This window comes from Elephas maximus, chromosome 15, assembly GCF_024166365.1.
Source record: "Elephas maximus indicus isolate mEleMax1 chromosome 15, mEleMax1 primary haplotype, whole genome shotgun sequence".
NCBI lineage: Eukaryota > Metazoa > Chordata > Mammalia > Proboscidea > Elephantidae > Elephas > Elephas maximus.
The window spans coordinates 14,107,670-14,127,302 of record NC_064833.1 but is presented as its reverse complement, the minus strand read 5'-3'; positions in this window follow the sequence as shown (position 1 = coordinate 14,127,302).

The window sequence follows — 19,633 nt, the reverse complement described above, 5'->3', positions numbered from 1 at the left end:
GTTAAATAATAACAACACATGTGTCGACCTTTATATCAACTGAGAGACTTCTCAATTTAAAACTAACTGGCGGTGGCGGGGCCAAGATGGCGGAGTAGTCAGATGTTTCCCGTGGTCCCTCTTACAACAAAGACCCGAAAAAACAAGCGAATAGATTCTATATGACAATCTAGGATCCCTGAACATCAAACGCAAAGTTGAGGAATCAGACCGACTGGCAGGGGGAGGGGGAGTGACAGTTCAGAAGCAGGAAGGAGTTGCCAGACCTGACCTGGCAGGACCTGCATCCTACAGGCTAATTTCACCACTGTCGCAGGTGTGGTGAGGCCAGCAAAGGCGTTCAGGATGCATTTTCCACATTGGAGGAAGCCGAATGACGGAGAGTCTGCTCAACCCTCCAGAACACACAAGAATCAGACCACGATTGGCAAATGATAAGTACTTGCATTTAACCTGCCATGATCCAAACTACCCCTTCAGGAAAAACCTCTCACCCACTTACTTGCTCCCTCCCTTCTCTGCACTGGGTCCAAGCCGGCTGCATCTGCTGGGCCGGAAGAAAGACCTTGCACTCATCCTGAGCCATAGCCCTGGACTTGGAGACAGAACAAAGTAACAAACAGGGAAAAAATAATCTGCTGGATCCCCTAAACCAGAAACTCAGGGCGGAAACAGCTCCTTTGCCTAGGCACAGGCATAAGGGGCCCACAGATTTTGAATGCCTTTCACCCCTGCGTGGACCCATTTCAATAGCATAGGCCCTCATTAACATAGTATAACAGGGTATATACCTGAAGTCTAACTTCAACTGCTTCAACTACATGGTAGAGAGACAAGTTTGTGTCATTTGCCACTGCTCTGCCTATTAAGCAGGGTCCTCACCTACCCACATAAGGGGTCTGAGGACTAGTGGCTCCATCCACAACACATAGCCACCTGCAACAGGAGTCCAAGAATAAGTGGTGTCTCCCAGTCCTTACAGCTAACAGCATTAGATGCCCATAGACGCAAAACCCACCCACTTACGTGCTCTAGGGAACAGGAACATACTTTCCTCACAGACAATCAGCCCCCTACCTTGCTCAGCGTGTGACCCCCTACTGCAACCAAATACCTGTGCCCACACCAATCACTCCTGCCTGTATAGGACTGTAGGTGAAAGCCTGTACCACACACTTTGTGACTGGCTATCTGGACACCTGAGCTGAATCCACACAAGAAAATTGAGTGGCCTCCTGGGCTCACATACTTGGTAACAGCTCTAACGACTGGGTGACAGGACATTAGAGCCCGAAAAGCACCAATAATCAAACTAGCTCACTCGAGCAGCCTATTTGGGCATATCAAAACTAAACAAAACAAGAAGCTAGGACACAGTAAGCAAAAAAAAAAAGCAAACAAAATAAATAAATACAATAACTTGTTGATGGCTCAGAGACAACAGTCAATATCAAATCATATGAACAGGCTGACCATGATAGCTTCAGCAAGCTCTCAAAACAGAGAATCAAAGAATCTTCCAGATAAAGAGAGCTTCCTGGAATTACTGTAGGTAGAATACAAAAGATTAATATACAGAGTGTTTCAAGAGATCGGGAAGGAGATCAGGCAAAACTCAGAACGAGCCAAGGAACACACGGAAAAAGCATTAGAGGAACTTAAGCAGATTAGACAAAAGCGTAATAACAAATGTAATAGGCTGCAAGAAACCATAGAGAGACAGCAAACATAAATTCAGAGGATTAATGATAAAATTTCAGAATTAGACAATTTAATAGAAAGTTGTAAGAGCAGAACTGAGGCAATGGATGTCAAAATTAAGATAAAGATAAAGCACTTGGCACCAATATATTTGAAGAAAAAATTGATTAAAAAAATGAAGAAATCCTAAGAATTATGTGGGACTCTATCAAGAGGAATAACCTATAAGTGATTGGAGTACCAGAATGGGGGAGGGGGGAACAGAAAATACAGAGAGAATTGTCGAAGATTTGTTAGCAGAGAACTTCCCCGAAATCGTGAAAGATGAGAAGATATCTATCCAAGAAGCTCACTGAACCCCACACAAGGTAGATGCCAAAAGAAAGTCACCAAGACTTATTATGATCAAACTTACCAAAACCAAAGATAAAGAGAGAATTTTAAGAGCAGCTATGGATAAAAGAAAAGTCACCTACAAAGGACAGTCAATAAGACTAAGCTTGGACTACTCAGCAGAAACCACTTGAGCAAGAAGGCAATGGGATGACATATATAAAGCATTGAAGGAAAAAAATTGCCAGCCAAGAATTATATATCCAACAAAACTCTCAAATATGATGGCAAAATTAGGACATTTGAAGACAAACAGAAGTTTAGGGAATTTGCAAAAGCCAACACAAAATTACAAAAAATACTAAAGGGTGTCCTCCAGTTAGAAAGTCAATAACATCAGATAAAAACCCAAAACTAGAACACAGGACAGAGCAACAAGATATCAAACCAGATAGGGAAATCACAAAAATAAATCAAAGCAAAAACACTCAAAACAGAGAAACAGAGACGTCATTATGTAAAAGATGACAACTTTAAAACAAAAAAGAGAGACTAAAAAATCTGGTCATAGATCTTTCATATGGAGATGAAGTCAAGACGATATAAAGAAATAAAAGATTGATTTAAATTTAGAAAAATAGGGGTAAATATTAAGATAACCACAAAGGAAACTAACAATCTTACACATCAAAATAAAAAAAAACAAGAACAATATAAAGACTCAGCAAAACAAAATCAACAACAATGGAAAAGATGAAAAGAATATATATATGTATATATAAAGAAAAACAACTCAGCACAGAAACACAAAAAACACAAAAAAAGACATAAATGACAGCACTAAACTCACACCTACCAATAATCATGCTGAATTTAAATGGACTAAATGAATCAAGAGACAGAGAGTGGCAGAATGGATTAAAAAAACCACAATCTGTCTATATGCTGCCTACAAGGGACACACCTTAAAGACACAAACAAACTAAAACTCACAGGATGAAAAAATACTTATTGAGCAGACAACAATCAAAAAAGAGCAGGAATGGCAATATTCATTTATGAAAAATTGACTTTAAAGTAAAATCCACCACAGAGGATAAGGAAGGACACATAAGCATAATAAATATTTACACACTCAACAACAGGGCTCCAAAATACATAAAACAAACTCCAGCAGCATTGAAAAGTGAGATAGACATCTCCACAATAATAGTAGGAGACTTCACTTTCGGTGAAGGATAAAACATCCAGAAAGCTCAATAAAGACATAGAATATCTAAATGCTACAATCAACCACCTTGATCTCATAGACATATACAGAACACTCCACCCAACAGCAGCCGAGTATACTTTCTTTTCCAATGTACATGGAACATTCTCCAGAAATGACCACATATTAGGTCATAAAGCAAGCCTTAACAGAATCCAAAACATTGAAATATTACAAAGCATCTTTCGTAACCATAAAGCCATGAAAGTAGAAATCAGTAACAGGAAAGCAAGAAAAAAACATATGGAAACTGAACAATACCTTGCTCAAAAACTATTGAATTATACAAGAAATTAAGGATGGAATAAAGAAATTTATAGAATCAAATCAGAATGAAAACACATCCTACCAGAACCTTTAGGAAACAGCAAAAGCAGTGCTCAGACGTAAATTTATAGCAGTAAATACACACATCTGAAAAAGAAGAAAGGGCCAAAATCAAAGAATTAACCCAAGAACACCAACAAATAGAAAGAAAAGCAAAAGAAACCCTCAGGCATCAGAAGAAAGCAAATAATAAAGATTAGAGCAGAATTAAATGAAATAGGGAATAGAAAAACAATAGAAAGAGTTAACAAGACCAAAAGGTGGTTCTTTGAAAAGATCGATAAAATTGATAAACCATTAGCCAAACTGACAAAACAAAAACAGGAAAGAAAGCAAATAACTTGAGTAAGAAATGAGATGGGTGATATCACAACAGACCCAACTGAAATTAAAATAATCATAACAGAATACTATGAAAAATTCTACTCTAACAAATTTGAAAACTTAGAGGAAATGGACAAATTTCTAGAAACACACTACCTACCTAAACTGACTTAAACATAGGTAGAACAAATAAATAATCTCATAACAAAAGAAGAGATTAAAAGTAATTTAAAAACTTCCAACAAAAAAAAAAAAGCCTGGCCCTGACAGCTTCCCTGGAGAATACTACCAAACTTTCAGAGAAGAGTTAACACCACTACTACTAAAGGTATTTCAGAGCATAGAAAAGGATGGAACACTCCCAAACTAATTCTATGAAGCCAGCATATCCCTGATACCAAAACCAGGTAAAGACACCACAAAAAAAGAAAATTACAGACCAATATCCCTCATGAACTTAGACACAAAAACCCTCAATGAAATTCTAGCCCATAGAATTCAACAACATATCAAAAAAATAATTCGCCATGACCAAGTGGCATTCATACCAGGTATGCAGGGATGGTTTAACATTAGAAAAATAATCGATGTTATCCATCATATAAATAAAACAAAATACATGAACCACATGATCTTATCAATTGATGTAGAAAACACATATGACAAAGTCCAACACCTATTCACGGTAAAAACTCTCAGCAAAATAGGAATAGAAGGGAAATTTCTCAACATAAGAAAGGGCATTTATACAAAGCCAATAGCCAACATCATCCTAAATGGAGAGAGTCTGAAAGCATTCCCCTTGAGAATGGGAACCAGACAAGAATGCCCTTTATCACCACTCTTATTCAACATTGTGCTGGAGCAATTAGGCTAGATAAAGAAATAAAGGGCATTTAAATTGGTATGGAAGAAGTAAAAGTATCACTATTTACAGATGATATAATCCTATACACAGAAAACCTGAAAGAATCTACAAGAAAAGTACTGGAACTAATAGAAGACTTCAGCAAAGTATTAGGATACAAGATAAACATACAAAAATCAGTTGGTTTCCCCTACACCAACAAAGAGAAAATCGAAGAAGAAATCACCAAATCAGTACCATTTACAATAGCTCCCAAGAAGATAAAACCCTTAGGAATAAATCTAACCAGAGATGTAAAAGACCTATACAAAGAAACCGCAAGACACTACTGCAAGAAACCAAAATAGACCTACATAAGTGGAAAAACATACCTTACTCCTGGATAGGAAGACTCAACGTTGTGAAAATGTCTATTCTACCCAGAGCGATCTACAGATACAATGCAATCCCAATCCAAGTTCCAATGGTATTTTTTAATGTGATGGCGAAACAAGTCACCAACTTCATATGGAAAGGGAAGAGACCCTAGATAAGTAAAGCATTACTGGAAAAGAAGAACAAAGTGGGAGACCTCACACTACCTGATTTTAGAACCTATTATACTGCCACAGTAGTCAAAACAGCCTGGTACCGGTAAAACAACAAATACATAGACCTATGGAACGGAATTGAGAATCCAGACATAAATGTATCCACCTACGAGCAGCTGATGTTTGACAAAGGCCCGAAGTCCATTAAGTGGGGAAAAGACAGTCTCTTTAACAAACGGTACAAGCATAATTGGATATTCATCTGCAAGAAAATGAAACAAGACCCATAACTCACACCATGCACAAAAGGTAACTCAAAATGGATCAAAGACCTAAATATAAAATCTAAAATGATAAAGGTCATGGAATTAAAAATAGGGACAATGCTGGGAGCCCTAATACACGGCGTAAACAGTATACAAAACATTACTAACAATGCACAAACACCAGAAGAGAAACTAGATAACTGGGAGCTCCTAAAAATCAAACACCTATGCTCATCCAAAGATTTCATCAAAAGAGTGAAAAGACAACCTACAGAGTGGGAGAAAAATTTTGGCTACGATGAATCCAATCAGCATCTAATCCCTAAAATCTACAACGAAAATCAAACCAAACCCATTGCCCTATACAACAGAGTAGAACTGCCCCATAGAGCTCCAAGGAGTGCCTGGTGGGTTCAAACTGCTAACCTTTTGGTTAGCAGCTGTGGCACTTAACCACTACATCACCAGGGTTTATACTGCAAAACCTCAACAACAAAAAGATAAATAACCCAATTAGAAAATGGGCAAAGGATATGAATAGGCACTTCACCAAAGAAGACATTTAGGGGATAACAGGTACATGAGGAAATGCTCACAATCATTAGCCATTAAAAACCCATTTTTTATAGAAATGAAAATCAAAACTACAATGAGATGCCATCTCATTCCTACAAGGCTGGCATTAAACCAAAAAACACAAAATAATAAATGTTGGAGAGGTTGTGGAGAGACTGGAACACTTATACATTGCTGGTGGGAATGTAAAATGGTACAACCACTTCAGAAATCGATTTGGTGCTTCCTTAAAAAGCTAGAAATAGAGCTACCATACAATCCAGCAATCCCATTCCTTGGGATATATCCTAGAGAAATAAGAGCCTTTACACGAACAGATATATGCACACCCATGTTCATTGCAGCACTGTTTACAACTGTTTACAATACCAAAAAGACGGAAGCAACCGAGGTGCCCATCAGTGGATAAATGGATAAACAAATTATGGTATATTCACACGATGGAATACTACACAACGATAAAGAACAATGATGAATCCGTGAAACATCTCACAACATGGAGGACTCTGGAAGGCATTGTGCTGAGTGAAATTAGTCAGTTGCAAAAGGACAAATATTGTATAAGTCCATTATTATGAGAACTCAAGAAAAGGTTTAAACACAGAAGAAAACGTTTTTTGATGGTTACTAGGCTGGGGAGAGAGGGAGGGAGGGGATATTTTAGGTGAAGGGAAGGACAACACACAATACAGGGGAAGTCAGCACAACTTGACTAACCCAAAAGCTAAGAAGTTTCCTGAATACAACCAAACACTTCAAGGGACAGAGTAGCAGGGGCAGGGGTGTGGAGACCATGGTTTCAGGGGACATCTAGTTCAATTGGCATAACAAAGTATATTAAGAAGACTTTCTGCATCCCACTTTGGTGAGTTGCGTCTAGGGTCTTAAAAGCTACCAAGTGGCCATCTAAGATGCATCAATCGGTCTCAACACGGCTGGACCAAACGGGAATGATGAAGGCCAAAGACACAAAGAAAATATGAGCCCAAGAGAAAAAAAGGGCCACATAAACCAGAGACTCCATCAGCCTGAGACCTGAAGAACTAGATGGTACCAGCTACCATCAATAACTGCCCTGACAGTTATACAATGTGTGTGTAAGTTTTTGTATGAGAAACTGACTTGAATTGTAAACTTTCACTTAAAGCACAATTAAAAAAAAATAAAAAACTAACTGGCACTTGTATCTAGAGGTTTCATTTTATGAAAGGACAACTGTTTATTTAACACCAGGAACTTTGCCAGATTCTCTACAGTTTATTTAATTTAACCCTCCCAACAAGCCTGAAAGATAGGTGTTAGAAACTTGGTTACTGATGAGGAAACTGGAGCTTGGAGGCACCACGGAAACTGCCCCAGGACAGACTGCTGAGAGGAGAAACCATAATTCAGGTCTGTCTATCCAAAGCCACCGCTTTTTCTTACAAAACCTGTCCTTGCCCTAGCCATGTATTGAAAGAAAATTCATAATTCTACATAATACAAACTGAAAAAAGAAGAAAAAAACCTTTATTTTCACTATGGACCAAGTGTTAGCTTGTTGGGGGGTGTGTGTGTTTATTTACAGCATTTTTCATTTTTAAGTAATTTTATGAATTTTTTCATAATTCAATTATATAATACATTCTTCGTAGAAAGGGTAGTAAATAGGTATTGCTGTAAAAAAAAATAAATAAAGGAAGAAGAAAACAACATTACAATGTTGGTAAATATATCCTTCCCCTCGCATCATACCCATCATTACTTCTGTTAAGTGGAGTGTCTGGATGGAAGGAGATGGACACTGTGGTTTTTGGATACATTTAACCAAATTACCCAATGGACACACTGCAGTAATTTGTCCTTAATTTTGCTTTTTATCTCATGTTCACTTAATTTGCATTTTGATCACAAGGGAATTTGGATACTTTATCTGATCATCATATTTATTCTTTATCACTTAGGCATTTACTCGATTTTTTTTTTATATGCTCATTTTCTCTGATTGATTTGTAAGTAAACTTTATGTATGCAGAATATTATTTTTGTCAGATATATATGTGACCATTTACCATTTGCCATTATTAGGATATGCAAAAATATTATTTTCTATATTTGCATTATCCGTCTTCTTTACATTTTCTGTCCAACACCAGTGCCTTAAAAATGTTTATTACTTTTGTCTAAAATTACTTTTATAATTTTGTTATTTTTGCTTAAAGAGTTGAAGTATCTAAAATTTATTTTGGTGGATAAATACAGACAGGGATCTCATTTTTTAGGTCTTTTGTAAAAGAAAAACATAAATGAGATTTAATGTGTATACTTATTATCATTTTCCTTATAAATAAAAACTCCTTTGTTGCAAAATTTGTCCCAGTTATTGTTTTAGAAAGTTGTAGTCATGGCAAAAATGAGATATCTAAGGGGAAGTAGAATATGTAGTGTCTTTTTTTTTTTTCCTTCCAGGAAACAAAAATTGTCAGGAAGATAATAATAAAAGTAGAAAATAGTGTGCTATGGCTATTATGGTAATTATGAAATGTTGACGAAGGTCAGATGGTTAGGGCAACTTTGGGAAGGAGGGGGAATTAAGTTGAGCTTCAGAGATTGGATAGAATTTGGCAAAATGGAGCAGAGGCGAAAGGACACGTTAGATGGGAGGAATTGTGTGGCAACAGCAGGATTCAGTAGCAGCAGCAAGACCCAGCTGAGCAGTGACACAGAGATGGGAAGGAATAGGAGATGGAATTAAATAGGGAATGTGTTGTAGCTGATGGTGAACAGCTAGTCTGGTTGCTTTTCACATTTGTCCTCAGTTTGTAACAAAACTTGACTACTTTTTAAAAGATTGAATTAGATCAATACAGTTGCCATAGAGTTGATTCCATCTCATGGTGACCCCATGTGTGTCGGAGTAGAACTCTGCTCCATAGGGTTTTCAATGGCTGATTTCTTGGAAGCAGATCACCAGATCTTTCTTCCTAGGTACATATGGGTGGGCTCGAACCTCCAGACTTTCAGTAAACAGCCAAGTGCCTTAACCATTTGCACCACGCAGGGACTTCTAAATTACATCAGTCAGAACATTATTCTAAACTAGGAAAAACTAAGGATAGGTTTGACCTTGGTGCCATCAATTTGTACAATTCATTCATGTATTCATTTGCTCATTCATTCATCAATTCCATCAGTCATTCAGTCACTAAACATTTTTTATTCTTTCATTGAACAAACATTTTCTGAGTCTATGATGTGCCAGGCACTTTGCAAAATGCTAGGTGCAGATATAAAGATAAACATCTGGTCCCTGCTCTGGAGTATCCTCATAGAGTAGAGGGGAAAAAAAAACATACAATGCAAATGAATGTGCTGGGTGTTATCATGAGCATTTAGTGCTGAATTCACAGACTAATGGCTGGAGGACCATAACCAGTCTCATGATATATTTTGTTTAACTCTCAATATTTTAAAATGAATGATATCAAAGAATGTAAATGTTCAGCTATTTCCATAAAAATCTGGTTTTTCGTTGTCTTATAAAAAGCTGGACACCCTGGTGGCGTAGTGGTTAAGAGCTACATCTGCTAGCCAAAAGGTCAGCAGTTCGAATCCACCAGGTGCTCGTTGGAAACTCTATGGGGCAGTTCTACTGTGTCCTGTAGGGTCACTATGAGTTGGAATTGACTTGATGGCAACAGGTATAGAAAGCAAGAAGACCTAGCAGTAATAGCCCACATTTCCGCATCTCAACAATTAGCTGGAACTTATTTTAAGCTACACAATTTAGATAGCCATGTCCTTGCCCTGTGCATACGGCCTATTTCACTTGCTTAAGTTATCTGCCTGGCCCCCGTTGGCATTTGTTTTTGAACAATGATTTAGAGAACTGGACAGAATGATACCTGGTTTTACCTATTCTCCAACACTTTGTACTGCCACATACTACGTTATTACTATATCAGAGCTATTGACTGAGCTATCTGGCTCATTCATGCAGCAAGTGTTGAACAACCAGTATATTTGTTTTTGTTTCTATTTAGGATTCTGTTTAGTCTTTTATTTCCACACACAAATCAATGGCATTAAGAAGAGCTTCTCTATTGATCAGTGATTAATGCAAGAAATTGTATATGAACTACCTAGTTCCCTGGGGTGAAATTCAAATACTCCTGCAATATACAAAGAATACTCACACTTCCTAATATTAGTAATCAGAAAAGAAACTCTTAAGTGATTAACAGAGAATACAAAAAAAAAAAAAAACAGAGAATACAGCCTGGAATAAAAGCACGTATATATATCTGTATATGTGTAAAACTTATACCCAGGAACAGGAAGGGCTTCTAAATTGAAGGAAGACCTAAATGTAATTCAATGTTATCCTTAGATATAGAAAAAAAAATGACTTGTTAAATTAAATTTATAGTTAGGGTATAGGTATCATTGTATATTTTTGGAGCCAAATTTCTTTTACAACAGTCATTTCAGGCAAAAGTAAGCTGACAAGTTTTTCATATGTTTAGCCACCTGGCAAAATTGTATCATCTGTCAAAACCCACATCAATCAGCTTCTGTGAAGCCTTTAAACAAAACCCTCTCTCTCCTTTGTGGCTCCCTGTGATGACCTCAATCTTTGGCTGTTGTATTAATTTCACCAAACTGTGATTATGAGTTACAGGCCAGCCTTTTAGTTAAGATCATAAGCTCTTTGATAAAAGAAAGTGCACCATGCTTTTTGTCTCACACACCTGGCATAATGACTAAACAATGAAAAAAATTAATATTGTGAAAAGAATATATGGATAAATCAATAAGTGAATGAATGTTAAATGATTAAGCACTGGGAGGCAACCGTGTGGCTGTGGAAACAGCATCGGATGTTGTTAGAATACCTGGAATTGAAATCTGGGTGTGCTATCTACTCCTTTGAGTCATTGAGCAAGGAACTTTATGCACGGATTCCTGTATTTCCTCATCTATTTGTCTAATGGGGTTATTGTGAGCATCTGAGACATTGCTGGTAAAAGTAACTTGAAACTGTTAGACGATAATGAAGTACATGGTCTCAAGGGGACAAAGAATTCCATCATTTTCAGAAGCTGGTAAAACCCACTTGCATTCATTTCAACTTCTTTTGGCTACAATTTGCAAGAATAGCAGTAATAACAACAACAACAAAAAAAAACTTGTTGCTTTTATATTTATCCTTTGGGGACTTCTCAACAGAGACATTCCTTAGTGCCAATCCTGTTTCCGCAGGTGATGGTGGCGGTGTGTTGTTAACTGTCATCAAGTCAGCCCCCTTGAACTCACAGCCACCTCATGTGTTACAGAGTAGAATTGCTCCATAGGGTTTTCTTGGCAGTGATCTTTATGGAAGCAGTTTTCCAGGCTCTTGGGTGGGTTCAAATCACTAACCTTTGGGTTAGTAACCAATCACAAGCAGGGAAACCAAGGTGGTGGTACATGGCTCAAGTCTGCATACTTAACATCAATGTTTGTTGGAGCTGGGGGTGGGAATGAATTATGTGGAAGGCCATTGGAGGACAGTTACTGAGACCTTCTAATTAAAGAATGCAAAAGAAATCTAGGCAAGTTTTTATCATTTATAATGGAAAAGGCAGAAGCATTTGGTGTAAGAATGAACGGGCTAGAATTCTTGTCTAGCCATATAAAACCAGTAACCTTGGGAAGTGGGTTTGCCTTTTAGGATCCTCAGTATTCTCCTGTGTAAATTGGGAACTGTGATAAATAGGCTTTCAGGTGTTGGATATTAAAACCAATAACCTATAGGGCATCTGGTGGAGCACCTGGCACATTCCTTTCGGAGAGAAATGTTCAGTTCTCCCTGTGTACGCTGAAGACAGAATGCTAGATTGGCAGTCCCTGTTTAGCTGAGGAGAAGATTTAATGCTGCATTTCACATGGGACCCAGCCCCTGCAGTCTTCAAGGGAAGTTATTGCATCTGGCCCCAGAAGCAGAGCTGACATTTTTGACAGGGCCTTAAGTGCAGCTCTCCCTGGGGCGTCGTAACTGAGACAAGATGGGGCAGGTGGCAGTAATTGGCATCCCATCCACCCAGGGATTGGATATAACATGGATTACCCTGGAATTCCTCTTTTTTTTTTTCTTTTGTTTGAGACTTCTATGAATCTCACTCGGCTCAAAACCCTTTGATAATTATTCCTATCATCAATTACACAGCTGAAGGTTGAAAGGAAAGGCTGTGTTTTCTTAAGAGTAAGCAGATTGTACCTCATTGTTCCCAAAGAGTAAAATGGCGTTAATAGCTCTCAGTTTGCCACCACTGTTTTATCGCTCACACTTAAAAATCAGTGCCCGGACCCCAAAGGTACCACTTGACTTCATTTCCTGACACTCTCCTCCAGGTAACCTCTATGACTCCAGGTCCGCTGAGCACGCTGGGCCCTTTCTAATCTTCATGCCTTGCTTCTTGTAGGTTCTCCAGCTTAAAAAAGAAGAAAAGATGAGGAAGAATTCTGTGCCCTTTCCTATCTCTACAATGTGACACATCTTTAGGAGGCAACACAGCTAAGGGGAACAATTGTGAGTTTAATGAGGTAGACTGAAGGTAAGGAGCACTGCAGCCACTGTGGTTAAGTTCTCAGCTGCTAGCCAAAAGGTAGGGCGGTTCAAAGCCACCAACTGCTCCACGGAAGAAAGATGTGGCAGTCTGTGTCTGTAAAGATTAACTCACGTCTACCCTGTAGGACAGAATAGAACTGCCCCCACAGGGTTGTCAAGGCTGAAAACCTTTATGGAAGCAGACTGCCACATCTTTCTCCTCCAGAGCAGCTGGTGGGTCTGAACTGCCAACCTTTCGGTCAGCAGCCTAGTGCTTTTAACTACTGTGCTACCAGGGCCCCTTTTCTTTTACATTTAGGTAAATATCATAGCTTTGGAAACCCTCCAGGGCAGTTCTACTCTGTCCTTTAGGGTTCCTATGACTCAGAATCAACTTGACAGTGATGGGTTTGGACTGCAGGTAGAATCCCAGAACCACCACTGACTAAGCCTAAAACTTTGAGCATGTCGTCAGTCCTTCCTGATCCTCAGCTTTGTTACGAGTAACATGGGAGTGATACCTCTCTTGTGGGTTTAAAATGATAGATTAAGATAATATATACAGAAAAAAAAAAAAAATACAGAAGGCAACACCAAATATGGCAGAAGTAATCACAAGGTGATCAGACCACTCTAAACCAGCCCTGCTTTCCACCTTAAGACTTCGTGTTGCTGCAAGGTATTCAGTGGATTCTGACTCATAGCAAATTTACATGACAGAGTAGAGCTGCCCCCACAGGATTGGGTAGGATTTAATCTTTACAGGAGCAGATCACTAGGTATTTTCTCCGAGGGAGCCACTAGTAGGTTGGAACCACCAACATTTCAGTTAGCAGACCACCATTTAACCATTGCGCAACCAGAGCTAATACCAGTTTATTGTTGCATTAAAAAAAAAAAAAAAAAGACTCCAAAAGCAACACTAGAAAATGGGGATTTTCTGATAGCTTCTTGGAGCAATAAAGGAGATGGTTACAATGCATATCATCGTTCACCTTTTTTTTTAAGAGAACCAAGGTGACTTATTTTTTAATTTTTTTTAGAAGGATAAGTTTCTCATTTTTTTTTTACAACATATGAGCTAAGGAAATATCAATATTATAAAAAAATATATTTTACTTTTGATATTGTAACTGACAATGAAAAATAGACCATCATAGGCTGAGTGTCAGAGAACTATTTTGGGGCTTATTTTATCATTCACAATTAACACGGGTTACTTTTAAGTTCTATCCATTTAAAAGTCTAATTATATTCTATGAGTGAGAAAAGAAGGTGACATTACACTTAAAAAATATCAAAAGAATACTGTTGTTGTTAGCTGCTGTCAAGTTATCTCTGACTCATGGTGAGCCCACGTGCAACAGAACAAAATGTTGCCCAGGCATGTACTATTTTCACAACTGTTGGTATGCCCGCGTCCATTGCTATAACCAGTGTTTTGAGTGCCTTCCAACCTACGGGGCACCTTCCAGCACTATATCAGACAATATCCTGTTGTGAACAGCACTGTTTCATTGGCTGATTTCCAGAAGTAGATCACCAAGCCTTTCCTCCTAGTCCGTCTTAGTCTGGAAGTTCCCCCAAAACCCGTCCACCACGGGTAACCCTGCTGTTATTTGAAATACTAATAGCGTGGCTCCCAGCATCATAGCAACATGTAACCCTCACAGTAGGTCAAACTGACAGACATGTAGTGGAAAAGAATGCTAGTCATTTTGAAGGCCTGTCTCCAAAAGTTTAGGCCAGGAGTTTGTGAAAAGTAATGGGCTGGACAAAAGTAATGGAAGACCAAAGAAGAACTGAGGCCTTTGAGTTATAATGTTGGCAAAGGATATTGAAATATACCATGGACTGCCAAAAGAACAAACAAATCTGACTCGGAAGAAGTACAGCCAGTATGCTGCTTAGAAGCAAGGATGGCGAGACTTCATTTCACATGCTTTGGACATGTTATCGGGAGGCCTCGGTCCCTGGAGAAGAACATCATGCTTGGTGAAATAGAGGGTCAGTGAAAAAGAGGAAGACCCTCAATGAGATGGACTGATACAGTGGTTGCAACAATGTGCTCAAGCATAACAATGATTGTGAGAATGGTGCAAGACCAGGCATTCTGTTGTACGTAGGGTTGTGTCATTCTGTTGTACATAGGGTCACTATGAGTTGGAACCGACCCGATGGCACCTGACAACAACAACAATGGGCTTCTGTTAAAAAACCTGTTGCTGTCAAGTTGATTCAGACTCATGGACTTCTGTGGATACCTGTATCTTTGCTTCTTAGGATGACAGCAAAACAACTTCTTCTCATTCAGGGAGATATGAAAGAGGGCTTCTTCAAATGATTACCTCCTCTCACCTCAACTTAGGAATCATTAACAAGTATTTATTAAGGACCTACTCTATGTCAGGCAACGGTGGGCAAAGGAGGCAAGAAAATGAGATAGAAATAAGTCCCTGCCTTCATGTGAATTATACTTTAATGTAGGAAAACATTCGCACAGATTACAAAATTGTAAACATGAAAGAAATACGCAGGATGCTATGAAAAAGTAATAGGAAGGCTTATTTTAGATTGGGGTGGGGGCACAGGAAATATAGTCTGGAAATTGTTATTTTTTTTAGAAACAAAGAACTGACTTTCTAATGAGTACTGTGGACTCCCTCCCCTTATTTATGTACTTAATCATTTTGGTTAAAAGAGAAAATATGAAAGCCATCCATTTGGAAGAAATCCTAGACAACACTGCCTCACATACAACTGCCTGTCAGTAAACCAAAAAAAAAAAAAAGAAAACCCAAACCCGTTGCCATCAAGTTGATTCCAACTCATAGCGACCCTATAGGACAGAGTAGAACTGCCCGACACAGTTTCCAAGGAGAGCCTGGTGGATTCGAACTGCCGACCTTTTGGTTAGCAGTGGTAGAACTTAACCACTATGCCACCAGTGTTTCTGCCTAGAATCCAAAAATAATAAAATAATTATGCTAGTGAAATTAGGCTTGTCTCAGCCATCCTCAGAGATTAAGTTACGCATATTAAGGTCTGGAAGTTAGAGACCTGGCTTTTGCCAAGCATATTTAACGTTAGTCTCTAGATAAACAAAAGACTTTTCCCTAAATTAATAATAATAATAATAATTGAAGTGATGATCATGATGATGATGATACGCTACTACCCACGTGCCAGTGTCTGTTTGAGGCACCTCCTGTTCATGACATCATTTAACGTTGATAACAGTTTTATTCGCGTCAGTGTCCAAAGAGTTTCATCTAGAGAGCCATGGGACTCTGAATTGTTTGGGTAGGTGCCACTCTTCGAGACTCTAAGTGAGAGGGGCCTGCAGGGAAACCATCGTGAGCAGGAGATGGCATTGTTGTTCCAGATGAGGCTTAGAAAGAGGGCTCAGGCAGCTCCAGGTGCAAAATTTAGGCAGTGTCCGAGAGTGATCTGAGTTCCAGCACAAACTATTTTTTTAGCCTTTCAATAACAAAAAAAATTGACATCAAACATATGTTCGTGATATAATACCTTAATAAGGAAAGTACAGGCAGTCCCTGGATTACAAACAAGTTCTGTTCCTATATCTGTCTTTAAGTCTAATTTGTACATAACTTGGAACTGTTAGGTATGCTTTGTATCTAATGTCAGTTAGTCAAATGTTTGTCTTAGAATATAATGTATCTTTCTATGCATAAAAATATTAAAGAAACACTTCCAGATATACTAAAACATCTTTAAGACAATAATGATGTTTTGATGCACATCACAAGTAGCACCCATTTGTTATTACAAACCATTGTATGCGCCTCAAGTTTTTAACATAAGAGGCTTTAACAGAGGCTGGTTCATAACTACCGTTTGTACGTAAGTCAGACATTCATAACCTGGAGACTGCCTGTACAGGTAATATTTATGTTGTTGTTGTTGTTAGGTGCTGTCCAGTCAGTTCTGACTCATAGTGACCCTATGTACAAGAGAATGAAGCACTGCCCGGTCCTGTGCCACCTCCACAATCTTTGCTGTGTTTGAGCCCATTGTTGCAGCCACTGTGTCAATCTATCTCATTGAGGATCTTCCTCTTTTTCGCTGCCCCTCTACCAAGCATGATGTCCTTCTCCAGGGACTGGTCACTGCTGATAACATGTCCAAAGTACATGACATGAAGTCTCTCCATTGTCACTTCTAAGGAGCATTCTAGATGTACTTCCTCCAAGACAGATTTGTTTGTTCTTTTGGCAGTTCATGGTATATTCGATATTCTTTGCCAACTCCTTAATTCAAAATCATCAATTCTTCTTTGGTCTTCCTCATTCGTTATCCAGCTTTCACATGCATATGAGATGATTGAAACTATCACGGCATGGGTCAGGTGCACCTTAGTCCTCAAAGTGACATCTTTGCTTTTTAACACTTTGAAGAGGTCTTTTGCAGCAGATTTGCCAATGCAATATACATTGTTTGATTTCTTGACTGCTGCTTCCAGGGCATTGATGGTGGATCTGAGTAAAATGAAATCGTTGACAACTTCAATAATATTTATAGCACTACTAAAATGCTATCGGTAAGTTTCTAGGACTCAGAGGAGAACATCTATATGAGTGATGCAGCATGGGAATGAACCTGGGAAAGAAAAGCCTATATGCAGGTATTTACCATTCCTGATCTAGTCTGAATCCTCCATTTTCCATATAGGAAAAGTGAGGCCTTATTCTAAGGAAGCATACTTGCTCAAGGGCATATTGTGAGCTAGTGGTGAAGTTGTTACCCATATACAGTTGCTGGACTCCTGGGCTACAGCATTTTTCAATGGGCTAAGCTACTCCATATCGTAGATTGGACCGACACTTAGGCCAGTTACCTCTTCAAAAGTTAAAAACTGAGTTCAGTCCACACTGATTGCAATTCAAGAAAGATCTGGAAAATGACCGCACAAAGCAACAGATAAAACTACTAGGAAAAGAGAGTGTGGATGATTCCACGCAGAAATATCCCCTACTTTTCGAAAAGCAAATCAGGGCCTATGCTCACCCCATGAAGGGGACAACAGCATTTTCTCTGCACACCAGAAATGGTGATTATCAAATCTGGGTCTGGCTGTTTAACAAGTATTTGTTTTTCCATCACATGGGAACTTTCACATTAAGCAACTCCTGCTTAGAAACTTACACCCACTACTCACAAAAGAAGGCCACTTGATTTATTTCTACAAAGCCAGAATTAATGAATTGTGTACTTCTTATCAGTTCTGAAGATTATTTTATGAAGGCAAAAGGATCACCCCCAGAGTCTTGGGATAGTTTCTCAAAACCTGTTCTCCATAGAGTTTCAGTGGCTGATTACATTCTTTGACTGACACAACACTACACAGATTCTCCCACACAAGTACACAAAGTCAAGAAGGTTTTCCTAGTTTGCTAAAGACACCGTGTCTTACAAGGACAGGAAAGTTCCCAATACATTCTTTGACTCAGAAAACACTATACAGGTTCTGCCGTTCAACTACAGGAAACGAAGAGAGGTATCCAGATTTTCCGTGTACACTGTATATAAGAAGGATGGAAAAGCTCCTTTCTTTGAGGCACTTCTGGGTAGACTGGAACCTCCAAACTTTGAGTTAGCAGCCAAACTCATCAACTATTTAAACCACCCAGGGACTCCAGGATCTGAATAGCTGGGTTTTTGTCCTGGTTCTGTGTATGACCATGGGTGAGAAACTTGGGGTATAGGCTTTAATTTCCTCATTTTAAAAAGATGAGCTCCAAAGTCTCTTGTTCTCTGCCTTCCTGTGAGCTTCTCACTGAGAATCTGCATAAAGTGATTAGGGACATACAAAGGCACAGCAGCACATGTCATCTCTTGACTGGAGAGTCTTGTTCATAGCATGAGATTTGAGAGTCAGCATCCACACGGGTCTTCATATCATAGTCAGCTGCCAAAGGAACATTGAGGGGAAATTCCAGTCTCATTCCCAGGCTGTTTTCTAATGAATCCTCATCCAACTTAAGCACACAAAAGGGGCTTTTTCACATTTTAATATTTGCAAATCCCAAGCGTAACAGTTCCCAACAAAACAGAACACATTTTCACCTCCATAAATCTTTCAGAAGATGGTTTAAAACCCACAAACATAAAAGTACAATGTACAATTTGAATTGTTCTTTAAAAGAAAGGAAAAAAAAAATGGTAGTCTAAATGAAACATCATGTCAGAAATAGAATATATTATCTGGCAATGAGAAGAATGTTCCTAGTGCATGATGACACTTATGTTCAAGATGGTGTGAGTTCAAGCAATAAAAATGACTATATTCCGTATTTTTTCAAAATAACAGATGGCTTCTATGTTTGTTTGCCAGCCGCTCCCTCCCCTAGTGAGGTATTTCCATAAGGACAGGATACAGTGCACTTACGAAAATATCTCACAGTGGGAGAGAGTGGCTGGCAAACAAACGTAGAAGGCACATGTTATTTGTGTAAAATACGGTAGGAATTATGGAATTTAGAATTTTAAAAAGAACACTTTTACAGGTTTCATCTCATTTGTAAGCATATTTTTATTTTATTTTTAAATTAACGGTAAAATAACTTTTTCTATGAGTATACTTCTATGCGTTTTAACTTATATGTAGATTCGTGCAGTCACCATGACAATCAGAATACAGAACAGTTCCATCATACACACATTAAAAAAAATAACTCCCTTGTACTGTCCGTTTGTAGTCGTCCTCTCTCCTCATCATATCTGCTGGAAACCAGCTGATCTGTTCTCTGTCACTATTGGTTTTTTTGGTTTGGGGTTTTTTTTGGAACAACATAAATAATATATGTTGTGGAACTTTTTGAGATTAGTCACTCAACAAGATGCCTG